Source organism: Balaenoptera physalus (assembly GCF_965194825.1).
Source record: "Balaenoptera physalus genome assembly, chromosome: 18".
Lineage (NCBI taxonomy): Eukaryota > Metazoa > Chordata > Mammalia > Artiodactyla > Balaenopteridae > Balaenoptera > Balaenoptera physalus.
In genome coordinates, this window is record NC_138899.1 from 40,609,242 (window position 1) to 40,626,129 (window position 16,888).

Genomic DNA, 16,888 nt, shown 5'->3' on the forward strand with positions numbered 1-16,888 from the left:
TTTATTTATTTATTTATTTATTTATTTATTTATTTATTTATGGCTGTGTTGGGTCTTCGTTTCTCTGCAAGGGCTTTCTCTAGTTGCGGCAAGCGGGGGCCACTCTTCATCACAGTGCACGGGCCTCTCACTGTCGTGGCCTCTCCTGCTGTGGAGCACAGGCTCCAGACGTGCAGGCTCAGCAATTGTGGCTCACGGGCCCAGTTGCTCTGCGGCATGTGGGATCCTCCCAGACCAGGGCTCGAACCCGTGTCCCCTGCATTGGCAGGCAGATTCCCAACCACTGCACCACCAGGGAAGCCCTGAATAATATATTTCTGTTTGGCCAGTCTAGAAAATCTTTTCATTGTATCCATAAAATTTTCATTATGTTTTCAATGTATAAATAATTCATAAAACATGAAAAATAAAGAATATAAATGCTACAAAAAGTAACATAACCATCTTCATTTAAGTGGCCCAGGAGATGAGCAAGATGCCTAATTTTTTCTCAGTTTATAACAGTGTCCCACAATGACTAGAGGAAATCATGTTTTATCTTATACAAGATTTCTCTATACATATTAATACAATGGCTGTATTAATTTATATACACATACACACATACATGAATTTATTAAAAAATACAACATGATTTCTGTCCATATTTGTATATACAAAATCAACACGCATAAACCCATTATGTTTCTATATACTAACAATGTACAGTCTGAAGGAAATTAAGAAAAACATCTTATTTACAATAGCATCAAAAAGAATAAAATACTTAGGAATTAACTTAAGCAGGAAGCAAAAGACTTGCACACTAAAACATACAAAACAATACTAAAAATATTAAAGAATACACATCTAATGAAAAGACATTCTGTGTTCATGGATTGGAAGACTTAATATGGTTAAAATGTCAATATTATACCAAGTGATTTACAGTTCAATGCAATCACTATCAAAATCTCAAAGCATTATTTTGCAGAAATAGAAGAAAAAAATATAAAATTCATATAGAATCTCAAAAGACCTGAATAGCCAGAACAATTTGAGAAAGAAAAACAAAGCTGGAGCCCTCAAACTCCATGATTTGAAAATATATTACAAAGCTACAGTAATCAAAGCAGCATAATAATGATATAAAATCAGACATATTGACTAATGGAACAGAATAGAAAGCCCAGAAATAAACCTTCACAGATATGGTCAAATTATTTTCAACAAGAGTGTCATGACTATGCAATGGGGGAAAGGATAGTCTTTTTTATAAAGGGTGCTGGGAAAACTGGATATCCACATTCAAAAGAATGAAATTGGGCCTTTACCTTACACATATACAACAATTAACTCTATATGAATTTAAGACCTAAACATAAGATCTAAACAAATAAAACTTTTAAAAGCAAACATAGGGAAAAAGCTTTATAACATTGGATTTGCCAGTGACTTCTTGGATATAACACCAAAAGCAGTCAATAAAAGCAAAAATAGACAAGTGGGACTACAGTAAACTTTAAAACTTCTTGACAGCAAAATAATCAACAGAGTGAAAAGAAAACCTACAGAATGGAAGAAAATATTTTCAAACCGTATATCTGATGAGTTAATATCCAGAATATACAAAGAACTTTTACAACTCAACAACAACCAAAAACCAACCTATTTTTAAAATGGTCAAATGACTTGAATAGATTGTTCTCCCAAAAAGATATACAAATGACCATCAAGCATTTAAAAAGATGCACAGCATCATTAATCATTAGGGAAATGAATAGCAAAGCTACAGTCAGATATCACCTTGCACCCATTATGGTGACTACTAGCAAAAAAACTAAAAAAGCAAGTGTTGGTGAGGATGTGGAAAAATTGGGACACTTGTACACTGTTGGTGGGTACGTGAAATGATGCAACTGCTATGGAAAACAGTATGGAGATTCCTCAAAAAACTAAGAATAGAATTATCATATGATCCAGCAATCTCACTTCAAGATATATGCACAAAAAAATTGTAAACAGGATCTCAAAGAGATATTTGTGCAACCATTTTAAAACAGCATTATTCACAACAGTCAAGAGACGGAAGCAACCCAAACATCCGCAGGCAAAGGAATGGAGAAAGAAAATGTTGTATATATATAGAATGGAATATTATTCAGAGTTAAAGGGGTCAGACGTCACAACACAGATAAAATTTGATGAAACTATGTAAGTAAAATAAGCCAGTAAAAAAGAAAGACAAATACTGCATAATTACACTTAACATTATTAAAATTGTTATATGAGATATCTAAAGACATTAAACTCTTAAAAATGTAAAATAGGATGGTGGTTGCCAGGGCCTAGGCCCTGCGGGAAAAGGGGAGTTGTTCAATGAGTATTGAGTTTCAGCTTTGCAAGAAGAAAATGTTCCAGAGATCTCTTGCACAAAAACGTGCATATAGCTGCATTTAACATTTAAAAATAGTTAAAATTTTATTTTATGTGTTTTTTACCACAATAAAATTTAGTGAAAATAAAAAATAAAATTCTTATGAATTTTGTTTTTATTTCTCAAATGACATCTCTTTAATGTAGATAGATATTTTAGGAATTTTAAACAGACTTAACAATGTTAGTGGTTTAATGTCAGAGAAAAAGATGATATTCAGTGCTTAAGTAAAATTTTCTATTATCGTGTTTCTGGTCATTTGTTTTCCAGCAATTTTTTTTGATACACTCAAGCTAATACTGGAAATTCTCATATTAATAACTTCAATGTACTAATAGAAAATACTAAAAGAGAACTTATTATTTAGGAATGGGAAAATAACTATTTAATGTATCAGATTCTCAAAAATTACTAGACTAATCCACTGAGGAAGTGCCCTTGTTTATTTTGTATACACATGGTCAAACACATAAACAGGGTTTTGGCACATACAGAGTTGGAATTATTCGTGATTCCTCTTTTTCTCTCCTATAGCACAGCAAAGCAATTAAAAATTCTGTTGAGACTTCCTTCAAATTACATTTGGTTATTGATAAAGTCATACACAATATCTCCATTATTACCACCACAGTCTATTATCTCTTGCCTTGACACAGTTGCTTCCTAATTGCTCTCCCTGCTACCACCATCGCTTTCTTACCATCTATTCCCACCCAGTAACCAGTCTAATCTTTTTAAAATATAGGTCAAATCATGATCTTCCTCTCCTCATTACTCTCTTTACCCTCTCATATTTTAATGGCCGAGAAAATATTTTCATTGATATTTTCACTGTCCATTTTCAATCCCTACCACAGGAAAACTATCTGACTTAATTTTCTACCTCCATTCCAGTCTCAGTGGCCTCCTTACTAACTTGGATCCTCTAGATACCCATCCTGATATTGCACTGCTGTATTCTTTGCCTGCAATGATCTACTCCGAAAATCAACATGACTTTAACTTTCTTAAACTATTGTTCAAATGCCACCTTCTCAGTGAAGCCTGCTTTGACCACTCTATTTATAATTGCGACCCCACACCTATACCCTATTCCCAGTGTCTTTTTTCTCCATATTATTTGTGAGTTTATAACATAATATATAATTATTTATAATATTTAGTGACTTTCTTCAATGACTAAAACATAAAATCTCTGAAATCATTGCCTTTGTATTGCTCACAGCTGGACTATAACTTTATGCAATGATTTTTCTTTGTGGACACATAAAGTGAGGATCATGAAACAAGTCTTTTTTTTTTTTTAATTAAGGGCCATTCTTTTTTTTAAATTAATTTATTTATTTTTGGCTGCGTTGGGTCTTCGTTTCTGTGCGAGGGCTTTTCTCTAGTTGCAGCGAGCGGGGACCACTCTTCAACGCGGCCTCTCACTGTCGCAGCCTCTCGTTGTGAAGCACGGCTCCAGACGCGCAGGATCAGTAGTTTTGTGGCTCATGGGCCCAGTTGCTCCGCGGCATGTGGGATCTTCCCAGACCAGGGCTCAAACCCGTGTCCCCTGCATCGGCAGGCAGACTCTCAGCCACTGCGCCACCAGGGAAGCCCAAGTCTTTTTTTTTTAACTTTTTTTTGTTTTTTTAATAATCATGGGCATAAAGAAAAGTTGTCCAAATAATTTCCAAATACTCAGAGTCTCTACATGTTTACATTTTACCGCATTTGATTTCTGATTCCCCCTCCACCCCTCTCCTCTCCATATAGGTACATAGAGATATTCTGACTGTGAGAGTAAGACACAAACATGATGCCCCTTCATCCCTAAATTATTCCGTTTTTTCTAAAAACAAGGACGTTCTCTTATGTAACCATAGTAAAATTGTCAAAATCACAAAATTAACATTGATACTGTGCTGATATCAAAGCTACAGACCTTATTAAGATTTCACCAGTTGTGCCAGTAATGCCATTTATAACAAAAGAAAACAAAAAGCAACCAAACACCACCTCCATGTCATGCCTCTCTAGTCCCCTAAACTGGAAACCTTCCTTTACTTTCCTTGTCTTTCTTGACCTCGACATTTTCCTTGACATTTTTGGGAGCACCAATGAGTTGTTTTGTGGGAAGATCCTCAATGGGGGTTTGTCTGGCATCATGTCATAATTAGATTCTGGTTACACACATTTGGCAGGAACCCCACAAAAGTTATTGTTGCGTCATTGTAGGAATTATCTCCTTTTTTTTAAACGTTTTATTGTATATTGGAGTACAGTTGATTAACAATGTTGTGTTAGTTTCAGATGTACAACAAAGTGATTCAGTTATACATATATATGTATCAATTCTTTTTCAAATTCCTTTCACAATTAGGCTGTTACAGAATATTGAGCAGAGTTTCCTGTGCTATACAGTAGGTCCTTTTTGGTTATCTATTTTAAATATAGAGGTGTGTAGTTGTTAAACCCAAACTCCCTAACTATCCCTCCCCTAACCTAACCATAAGTTCGTTCTCTAAGTCTGTGAGTCTATTTTTGTTTTGTAAATAAGTTCATTTGTATCATTTTTTTTTAGATTTCGCTTATAAGTGATATCATACAGTATTTCCCTTTCTCTGTTTGACTTACTTCACTCAGTATGACAATCTCTAGGTCCATCCACGTTGCTGCAAATAGCATTATTTCTTTTTTTTAATGGCTGAGTAATATTCCATCATATATATGTACCACATCTTTTCTATCCATTCTTATGTTGATGGAGGTTTAGGTTGTTTCCATGTGCTGGCTATTGAAAGCAGCGCTGCAATGAACATTGGGGTACATCCTTTTGAACCATGTTTTTCTCCAGGTATATGCACAGGAGTGGGATTGCAAGACCATATGTTAGCTCTAGTATTAATTTCTTAAGGAACCTCCATACTGTTCTCCATAGTGACTGCACCAATTTAAATTCCTACCAATAGTGTAGGAGGACTCCCATTTCTCCACACCCTCTTCAGCATTTATTGTTTGTAAATTTTTTGGTGATGGCCATTCTGAGTGGTGTGAGGTGATACCTCACTGTAGTTTTGATTTTCATTTCTCTAATAATTAGCAATGTTGAGCATCTTTTTATGTGCCTCTTGGCCATCTGTATGTCTTCTTTGGAGAAATGTCAATTTAGGTCTTCCTGTTTTTTGATTGGGTTGTTTGTTTTGATAATATTAAGCCCCATGAGTTGTTTGTAAATTTTGGAGACTAACCCCTTGTTGGTCACATCATTTACAAATATTTTCTCTCATTCTGTGGGTTGTCTTTGTATTTTGCTTATGGTTTCCTTTAAGGTGCAAAACTTTTGAGTTTAATTAAGTCCCATTTGTTTATTTTTGTTTTTATTTCCATTATTCTGGGAGACAGATCAAAACAGATATGCTGCAATTTATGTCAGAGAGTGTTCTGCCTATGTTTTCCTCTAAGAGTTTTATAGTGTCCAGTCTCACATTTAGGTCATTAATCCATTTTGATTTTATTTTTGTGTATGGTGTTAAAGAATGTTTTAATTTAATTTTTTTACATGTAGCTATCCAGTTTTCACAGAACTATTTACTGAAGAGACTGTCTTTGCTCCATTGTAAAGTCTTGCCTCTTTTGTCATAGATTAATTGACTGTAGGTGTGTGGGTTTATTTCTGGGCTTTCTTTCTATCCTGTTCCATTAATCTATATTTCTGTCTTTTGTGTCAGTACCATACTGTTTTGTTGACTATAGTTTTGTAGTATAGTCTGAAGTCAGGGAGCCTGACTTCTCCAGCTCTGTTTTTCTTTCTCAAGATTGCTTTGGCTATTTGGGGTCTTTTGTGTCTCCATACAAATTTTAAGATTTTTTTTTGTTCTAGTTTTGTGAAAAATGCCAGTGGTAATTTGATAGGGATTGCATGGAATCTGTAGATTGCTTTGGGTTCTATAGTCATTTTCACAATATTGATTCTTCTAATCCAGAACATGGTATATCTCTCCATCTGTTTGTGTCCTTTTTTAGTTCTTTTCATCCATATCTTATAGATTTTTTGCCTCCTTATGTAGATTTATTCCTAAGTATTTTATCCTGTTTGATGTGACAGTAAATGGGATTGTTTCTAAAATTTCCCTTTCTGATCTTTTGTTGTTAGTGTATAGAAATGCAACAGATTTCTGTGTTTTAATTTTGTAACCTGTGGCTCTACCAATTCATTGATGAGCCCTAGTAGTTTTCTGGTAGTTTCTTTAGGATTTTCTATGTACAGTATCATGTCATCTGCAAATGGTGACAGTTTAACTTCTTCTTTTCCCATTTGGAATCCTTTTATTTCTCTTTCTTCTCTGATTGCCATAGCTAGAATTTCCAAAACTATGTCAAATAAAAATGGTGAGAGTGGATATCCTTGTCTTGTTGGTGATCTTAGAGAAAATGCTTTTAGCTTTTCAGCATTATGATGTTAGCTGTAGGTTTGTCATATATGGCCTTCATTATGTTGAGGTATGTTCCCTCTATGCCCAATTTCTGGGGAGTATTTTTTTGTCATAAATGGGTGTTGAATTTTGCCAAAACTTTTTCTGCATCAATAGATGATCATATGGTTTTTAATTCTTCACTTTGTTAATGTTGTGTATCACATTGATTGATTTGTGGATATTGAAAAATCCTTGTGTCCCTGGGATAAATCCCACTTGATCATGGTGTATGATCCTTTTAAAATATCATTGGATTTGGATTGCTAGTATTTTGTTGAGGATTTTTGTGTTTCTGTTCATCAGTGATATTGGCCTATAACTCTTTTTTTCTGGTGTCTTTGTCTGGTTTTTGTAGCAGGGTGATGGTGACCTCATAGAATCAGTCTGGGAGTTTTCCTTCCTCTGCAATTTTTTGGAACAGTTTCAGGACGATAGGTAGTTAGGTCTTCTCTAAATGCTTGACAGAATTTGGCCATGAAGCCATCTGGTCCTGGACTTTTGTTTTTTGGGAGTTTTTAAATCACAGTTTCAATTTCAGTACTTGTGATTGGTCTGTTCATATTTTCTATTTCTTCCTGGTTCAGTCTTGAGAGATTGTGCCTTTCTAAGAATTTTTCCATATTTCCAGGTTGTCTGTTTTATTGACATACATTTGCTTGTAGTAGTCTCTTATGATCCTTTGTATTTCTGTCGTGTCCATTGTAATTTCTTCTTTTTCATTTCTAATTTTATTGATTTGAGTCCTCTCCCTTTTTTTCTTGATGAGTCTGGCTAAAGGATTGTCAATTTTTTTTATCTTTTTAAAGAACGAGCATTTACTTTCACTGATCTTTGCTATTGTTTTCTTCATCTCTATTTCATTTACTTCTGCTCTAGTCTTTATGATTTCTATCCTTCTACTAACTTTAGATTTTGCTTGTTCCTCTTTCTCTAGTTGTTTTAGGTGTAAGGTTAGGTCGTTTATTTGAAATTTTTCCTGTTTCCTGAGGTAAGATTGTATTGCTATAAACTTCCCTATTAGAACTGCTTTTGCTGCATCCCATAGGTTTTGGATCATTGGGCTTTCATTATCATTTGTCTCTAGGTATTTTTTGATTTTCTCTTTGACTTCTTCAGTGATTCACTCTTTGTTTAGTAGCATATTGTTTAGCCTCCACGTATTTGTGTTTTTGCAGTTTTTTTTCTTGTAGTTTATTTCTAATCTCATAGCATTGTGGTCAGAAAATAAGTTTGATATGATTTCAATTTTCTTAAATTAACCGAGTCTTGATTTGTGACACAGGATATGATCTATTCTGGAGAATGTTCTGTGAGCACTTGAGAAGAAAGCTTATTCTATTGCTTTTGGATGGAATACTCTATAAATATCAATTAAGTCCAGCTGGTCTAATGTGTCGTTTAAGGCCTGTTTTTCCTTATTGATTTTCTGTCTGGATGATTTGTCCATTGATGAAAACAAGGTGTTAAAGTCCCCCAATATTATTGTGTTACAGTTGATTTCTCCTTTTATGGCTGTTAGCATCTGCCTTATATATTGAGGTGCTCCTATGTTGGTTGCATATATATTTACAATTGTTATATCTTCTTCTTGGATTGATCCCTTGATCATTTTGTAGTGTCCTTCTTTGTCTCTTGTTACAGTCTTTATTTGAAAGTCTGTTTTATCTGATATGATTATTGCTACTCCAGCTTTCTTTTGATCTCCATTTGCATGGAATACCTTTTACCATCCCTTCACTTTCAGTCTGTATGTGTCCCTAGGTGTGAAGTGGGTCTCTTGTAGACAGCATATATACGGGTCCTGTTTTTGTATCCATTCAGCCAGTTTATGTTTTTTGGTTGGGGCATTTAATCCATTTGCACTTAAGGTAATTATCAGTATGTAAGCTCCTATTGCCATTTTCTTAATCGTTTTGTGTTTGTTTTTGTAGGTTTTTTTTTTTTTTTTTCTTACCTTCCTCTCTTATTCTCTTCTCTTGTGTTTTGGTGACGATCTTTAGTGTTGTGTTTGGGTTGTATTTTCTTTTTTTCTATTCCTTTTCTTTTTCTTTTTCTTTTTTTTTTTTTTTTTTTGTGTGTATCTATTGTAGTTTTTGGATTTACTGTTTCCATGAGGTTTTGATATAGCAGTCTATACCTGTACAAAGTTAGACTGTCTTCATATCTTTTCATTCTTTTTTCTTTATTCTGTTCTGCAGCAGTAATTTCCACCATTCTGTCTTCAAGGTCACTTATTGCATATGGGTGGGGTTGTGTTCCCATCCTGGTGGTTGTTTGGACTGAGGCAACCCGGCCCTGGAGCCTATAGGCACTTTGGTGGGGCTAATGAAAGGCTCACGCCAATGGTCACCTCCCAGAATTGATGCTACCAGTGTCCTTGTCCCTGCAGTAAGCCCCAGCTGCCCTCCCCCTCTGCAGAGACCCTTCAGTACTAGCAGATAGGTTGGGCCCAGTCTCTTATCGGGTCACTTCCTTTTTCCCCCTGGGTCCTGGTGCACATGAGACTTGGTTTGTACCCTCCAAGAGTGGAATTTCTGTTTCCCCTGGTCCTATGGAGGTCTTACATTCAAACCCCATGAGCTTTCAAAGCTAGATTCTCTGGGGACTCCTCCTCCCATTGCTGGACCCCCAGGCTGGAAAGCCTGACATGGGGTGTAGAACTTTCCCTTCTGTGGGATAACTTCTGTTGCATAATTATTTTCCAGTTTTTGGGTTGCCCACCTGGCAGGTATAGGATTTGAATTTATCAAGATTGAGCCCCTCCTACTATCTCACTGTGGCCTCCTCTTTTTCTTTGGATGTAAGGTATCTTTTTTTGGTAGGTTCCAGTATTTTTTTGTTGATGGTTGTTCAGCAGATAGCTGTGATTTTTGTGTTTTTTAAGAAGGGGGTGAGCTCGTGTCCTTCTATCCTGCTGTCTTGATGTGATCGGAATCATCTCCTTCTGAGCACGAGTGTGAAGGTTCTTAACAAATTCTCTGGTTGAAACAAGTCTTGATGAGTACATATTTGAGTAATAATTGAGCAGTTGAGCAAAATATTATCAGACTGAGGTTGACTAACCAGTTAAGCAGCCAATTTTCCTGATAAGGGGGCTAGCTCAGCAGTCTATTTTTCAGATAAATGCATTTTGGGGAACTTTCTGAGGCAAATATTGAAGTTATTTGCTAGTTTCCAATCAAAGTTTTCTGAGAATTTTCTGAATTTTGTACTTCCTTTTTTTCCCCTTTACGTCCAACTTGTTTCTAATGTTAAGGCTCCTAATCATGTAATGAAGGGGTTAAAAATATTTATAATCTTTTTATTGTGTCCAGCAATTCACATTCATGATCTCATTTAATTCCTCCAAAAGAAAATACTGAGGTTGACTATTACCACAATGAACAGATGTGGAAACTAGGGTTTAAGTAATTTCCCCTTGGAAATTATAGGAATTCAGATTTAAACGTATACTTTTTGTAATGCTTGATTTGAAAGGCCATAAATATTAGTAAATAATAGCTTGGGGTTTGGAATCAGACAGATACGGATTTGAATGCTGGTTCCACTTACTACACATTTTACAAGTTATTTAATCTCTCTAAACTGCAATTTCCATATCTTTAAAATAAAAATAATAATAAAACCTACCCAATGAACTTGCCATGATGATTGAGTTTGGTGACATTTAATGCATAACCTGCCATATAATAAGTGCTCAATACATATAATCTTTTCCTATATTATCATTAGACTAAAGTGTATGCTGTTTCCTCTATGCTATGCTGATGGACCACTAGGAGTTAACCTTCTGTTTTCACTCACCTGTACAAAGTGTAGCCTAAATTAAAAAAAAAAATGTTTAAGATAAAACATATAAGTGTATCATGTCTGTTGAACAAAGGTTTTTTAAAGGACATGTGCCTTAAGAATCTATCTATAAACAATTTTAGTTAATATCAGCCCTAGGTAAAAATGTATAGGATGGCAGAATTAGGGTGAACTGGTTCTATAATCATCTGTTAAAACTGTCTTTAATTATTTCAACCCTTATCTTTGGTCACTAAATATGACTTTGGTGATCTATTTCTCTAGCTCTGCCTTTTCTTTTTCTTTGGATTGCTACTTTTTCTGAAGGTATCCTGATTCTCAACATTTCCACTATAATAATACCACTTGGAACACACACCCACTCACTACTATGGAGGTTCTGATACTGCATGAACCAGTTTCAGTCTGATTTGGCTTATTTTGTTCGTTTTTGCCATGTCACACTGTGTGTAAATTTTTATCAATCATTATCTCAGTGTTTTTAATTAAATGCTTCTATAATTATCTCATGATACCACAACTTTATAATTTCTACTGGTCAAAACTTTGACTCTGTAAGAAAGTTTTCTACACTCCTCCAAATTATTTGCCTATCAGAGTGATGAATAATTGTTTTACCACAATCTACATTTTGTTACATCAGGGAAGGATTCTTAACTGTCTCTCAATCTACATTATTGATAAAACTAAGTTAAATTACAGGGGTGATATTAAGCTAAACAAAATTGCTTGATAATGCTGAAGTGAACCTCATGGAGGAAATTTTAAAAGTATATAAGGACATGTTAGAGGGAACAATGGAGTCTGAACTCCAGAAAAATCTCCCTTTCATAGAAACTATGAGAATGACAAAAATTGTCAAAACTTTTTAAAAACTCTGGAAATTAACCCTTCGCTTGCAAAACTCCAGGGAGCATTTTTTGAAGAAAAATAACTCTAAGAAAACTGAACTTTGTGACATTTAACCAACCCTAGTTCTATCCTCCTTTCCTCAGTCCCACAGTAACCTTGAAACTGTCCTCATCTACAATCATGGTGAAAATCAGCAATCTAGCAGGCACTGAAAGGAGTAGAAATGAATTGGATTCCCCAAAGCTCCACTCCCTGAGGACTGTCACTGCTTAACCTGTCTGAAAATTTCCTTGAAACCACCACTCCTAAAGGTTGATTTTATTTCATCTGTGTTGAAGCTCCTCCTGTGTGAACAACTTGTTCTCAATGGTGCTTGTCAGAAACAATCAGCAGAAATTGTTTAATATAGCAGCTTTCTGAGGCAGTGATAACAGTTGGGGCAAACAACAAACTTAGCAAAAAACTTCAAAAGTAAAGCTGGTAAATAAGATGTCCACAGGGTACTTTGAAAAGAAGACCTATTTCTGGGGATCAAGAAGTCCATGCACACATGGAAGGCTGTATGCATTTTCAGGAAAGACCTGAGGAGGCCCTAAACTCTCAGCTCTGGCTCTCCTTGAGGGTCTGCACAAAAAGGAAGTGAAAGCTAACACAGAGTTGTAACTAAATTCCTATCTGAGAATTGACAGTATGCCTCAATACAGAGAGAAGCCCTCAGCAAAAACCAAGAGACTTATTGGTTTTAGGAATGGAAGGAAATCTCTTCATTCACTAACTAACCATTAAACTAAATGAACAGAAGCTCAGAGATTGCACATAACAAAGAATAAACACTTTGAATAAGAAGTGTAAATAACTTAAAAACAACAACAACTATTCCTGAGGAAGAGGAAAAAACTGACTTCAAGAGTTTGCATGTTACGTTATTTAAAATGTCCAGGTTTCAACAGGAAATAATTAAACATGCTAAGAAACTAGAATGTATGGTCCATATACAAAAGATATTGATTTTATAAACAAAACATTACATTATTTAATTTAAATATGACAAAATCAGGAAGTCATATCTGAATAACTAAAGGAAAATATGAGAACAATGCCTCACTAAATAAAGGATGACAATAAATTTATAGACATTATTAAAAAGAACCTAATAGAAATTCTGGAGTTGAAAAGTATAAGTAAAATTTTTAAAAAACATCACCAGAGGTCTCATAGTATATTTGAACTAGCATAAGAAAGAATTGGCAAACTTGAAGATGATAGATCAATTTAGATTACCTAATGTGAGGGACAGAAAGAAAAAGAATGAAGGAAATGAACAGAGTTTCCTAGACCCTATAAACAGTATCAATCATACCAAAATTCATAAAATGGAAGCTCCAGAAGGAGAGTGGGATAAAAAGTTAAAAAGAATATTTGAAGTCTAATGGCCAAAGCTTCCCAAATTGCATGATAAATATTAATCTCTAAAAATACAGACATAGACACACTGTAATCAAACTACTGAAAGCCAAATACAAAGAAAGAATCCTGAAAGTAGCAAGACAGAAGTGTTTCCTCATGTGAAAAGGAAACCTCAATAAATTTAACAACCAGTTTCTCACCAGGAACCATGCAGGCCAATATAGGATGACATATTCAGTGTGTTAGGGAAAACAAAAACAAACAAACAAAAAACAAAAACAATAAAAAACTCTTAACCAATAATTCTATATCCAGCATAAATATCTTTCAAAAATGAAGGAGAAATAAATTCACAAAAGTTAAAGCAATTTCTTCAGGTATAAGTGAAAAGACTCTAGACAGTTAATCAAATTCACATGAAGAAATAGAGAACACCAGAAAACATAACTATTTGGGAAAATATAAAAACAGCATAAGTATAATTTTGTAGGTTTTTAAATTTCCTATATGATGTAAAAGGTAACTACATAAAACTGTATTAAGATTATAAAACTGTTTTGATGATATATAATGTATAAAGACACCAATTTTTATGATAATAACACAAATGAGTGAGGAGTTAAAGGAGATATAGAGAAGCACTGTTTTTATATACTAATAAAATTAAATTGGTATTAATCCAAACAAGATTGCTACAAATCAGTTTAAAGTAAAAGGGTAATTATATGTCATGGAAACAATAACTTAAAGAAAGCAGTGTAGGCTATAATGATATCAGACAAATAAGGCATGGCTTATTGTTAAAGAGCAAGAGGGATATTTTATAGTGATAAAAGGGCAACATATTAGGAAGAAGAGAGAATCATAACACAAGAAGAAAAACAGAACTAGACAATTAAATAAAAATATTTGGAGATGCAATACTCTACTTTCAATATTGATAGAAAAACTACACAGACAATTGAAAAAAGAAATAAAACACGTGAACAGTACTATAAGCTAACTAGACGTAACAAGTACCTATAGAACACTCCCAAAAGCAAGAATAGAATGCACAATAAGCACATGAAAAATGTTCAACATTATTTGGGACTTCCCTGGTGGTCCAGTGGTAAAGAATCTGCCTTCCAATGCAGGGGACCCGGGTTCAATCCCTGGTCGGGGAACTAAGATCCCACTTGCAGCAGGGCAACTAAGCTCTCATGCTGCAACTACTGAGCCTGTGCACCTCAGCTAGAACCTGCGTGCTGCCAACTACAGAGCCCACATGCTCTGAAACCCACACGCCACAACTAGAGAGGAGCCTGCACACCACAGCTATAGAGAAGTCCGTGCACCACATCGAAAGATCCAGCATACCGCAATAAAGATCCCACATGTCACAACTAAGACCCTATACAGCCAAAAGTAAATAAATAAATAAACAAATATTTAAAAACTTTTAAAAAGATAAGCAAATACCTATTTAAAAAAGTGTTCAACATTATTAGACATTATGGAAATATAAATAAAAACCACAGTGAGATTCTATTTCTCACTCACTAGTTATAACAGTATAGTTATAATAGAAAATTCAGAAAATAACAAGTGTTAATGACAGTGTAGAGACATTATAACCCTCATACTTTGCTCATGGGAATAAGAAATAGTTCAGCCAGTGTAGTGAGTTGAGTGGTATTCCCTCAAAAATTCATGACCACACAGAGGATCATAATATGATCTTATTTTGAAGTAGGGTTATTTGCAGTTGTAATTAGTTAAGGATTTTGAGATGAAATCATCCTGGATTTAAAGTGGACCTTAAATCCAATAACTGATGTCCTTATAAGAAGGGAGGAAAGAGAAGACACAGAGGGGGAAGAAAACCTTATGAAGAAGGAGGCAGAGATTGAGTTTGCTGCTGCAGCCAAAGTATGGTAGGAACCATCAGAAGCTGAAATAGACAGACATATACTGTCCTAGAGCCTTCAGAGGGAACATGGCCCTTTTAACATTTTGATTTTGAACTTCTATCACACAAAACTGTGAAATGATAAATTTCTGTTATTTTAAGCCACTGTGTTTTTGATAATTTGTTATGACAATCCTAAGAAACTAATACAGCCAATTTGAAAACAGTTTGGCAGATTCTTAAAAAGTTAAACAGTTATTACATGATCCATCAATTCCACTCATAGGAACATGAAAATACATGTCCATACAAAATCTCAGACATAAATGTTCATACAGTAATCATACATAATTACTAAAAAGTGGAAACAACCCAAATGTCCATCAATTGATGAATGGATAAACAAATGTGGTAAACAATAGAATATAATATGCATATAAAAGGAATTAAATAATGTTGCATGCTGTAGCATGGATGAATCTTGAAAATAGTATGCTAAGTAAAAGAAAACAGACTCCAAAGACCATGTATGCTATAATTAATTGTGTTTATATTAAATGTCCAGAATAGGCATATCCATAGAGATAGATATTAGATTAGTGGTTGCCAGGGGCTAGGGCAAAGAGAGAATGAGTGTGACTTCTAAGGTGTAGAGTTTCATTTTGGGATGGTGAAAATATTTTCAAACTAGATAGCAGTGATGATTGCAAAACTTTGAGAATATATTTAAAATCACTGAATTGCACACTATAAAATAGTGAATATTATGGGATATGAAGTATATTTCAATAAAAAATAAAATAAAAATACATAGCACTACATTATTCTAAACTTTCCAGGTATCACTTGATATTTTACCTTCTGTATACCCTTTTCATAATTTTGCAATGAATCAAAATCCATTCATTTTCAATTTTTGTAATGTGAAATATCTGAGTCATGATGTGTCATTATTCTGTCTAAAACCCTATCCATATAACATAATCCATTGCATCTGTTAATTTAAGAAGCCCAGCCACTCTGTGTTTCCCATTCCCTATTAAACTACTCTGTGCAAATTACACTTTAGACCTTTCTAAATGTATTGTAATTAGAATTATAGATTACAAAACATCTACTCATATAACTCCTGTTTAATCTCTCATTTATATGAGAATTTTCACGTTTAATAAGTATATTCTTATTCAGGCATTGTTTCTATTGGTGCAAACTTTCTCTGTCTACTGACTGTTCACTGGAGACATAGTAATTTGCCACACAAATAAATGGTGCAATTGTGATTCACTTTATATAATCAGTTTATGGGGAAAGTACTACTATGTACAGATTGAGATAAAATAAAATTACATTTATTTCATATTACTCTCCAAATTTCTTTAAAATCAAATTAAAGGTAGAATAAAAATTACAAATACAAAAATCTTCAGAAATGCATAATTTGTGTGTCTCACTGAATGCATTTGAAGAAAGTATTACTCATAGTATAAAATATACTTGTTTTGAATGCTTCCTTTTAAGTGAATATGTTGAATAACATACTTATTGAGTGTTTACTATGTACCAGTAAAGATCAAAGTATTCATGCCCTTTTAAACCCATTTAATTTTTTTTTAAATATTAAAAGGTATTACCAACATCTCCATTTTACAGATAAGGAATCTGTGGCAGTAATATCAAATTTTTGCCTAACATCACACAATTATCAAAAATTGGTTACAGGCTTCAGAATTTTCCTCTTCTTGACTGTTCTCATGAAGGAGTATTGGAGAATTTTTTAGAAAAACAATCATTCTCATCAGTACTATAAAAACTTCAAAATATGCAAACAAACAAAAAATAAAAAATCTTTTTTTATTCCAGTCCAGTATGTATGATTCATTTTCCCCTTTCCTATTTAAACAGTGCTACTAGAAACATAAGACCAGACTATATTATTAAAAAAAGTTGTGAACACCATTTCATATATTTGCCACATTCGGGTATAGTATTATTTTGGTGTTACTATTACTAGAAATTCCAGATACATGCCATTCATTATATTATAATATGTCT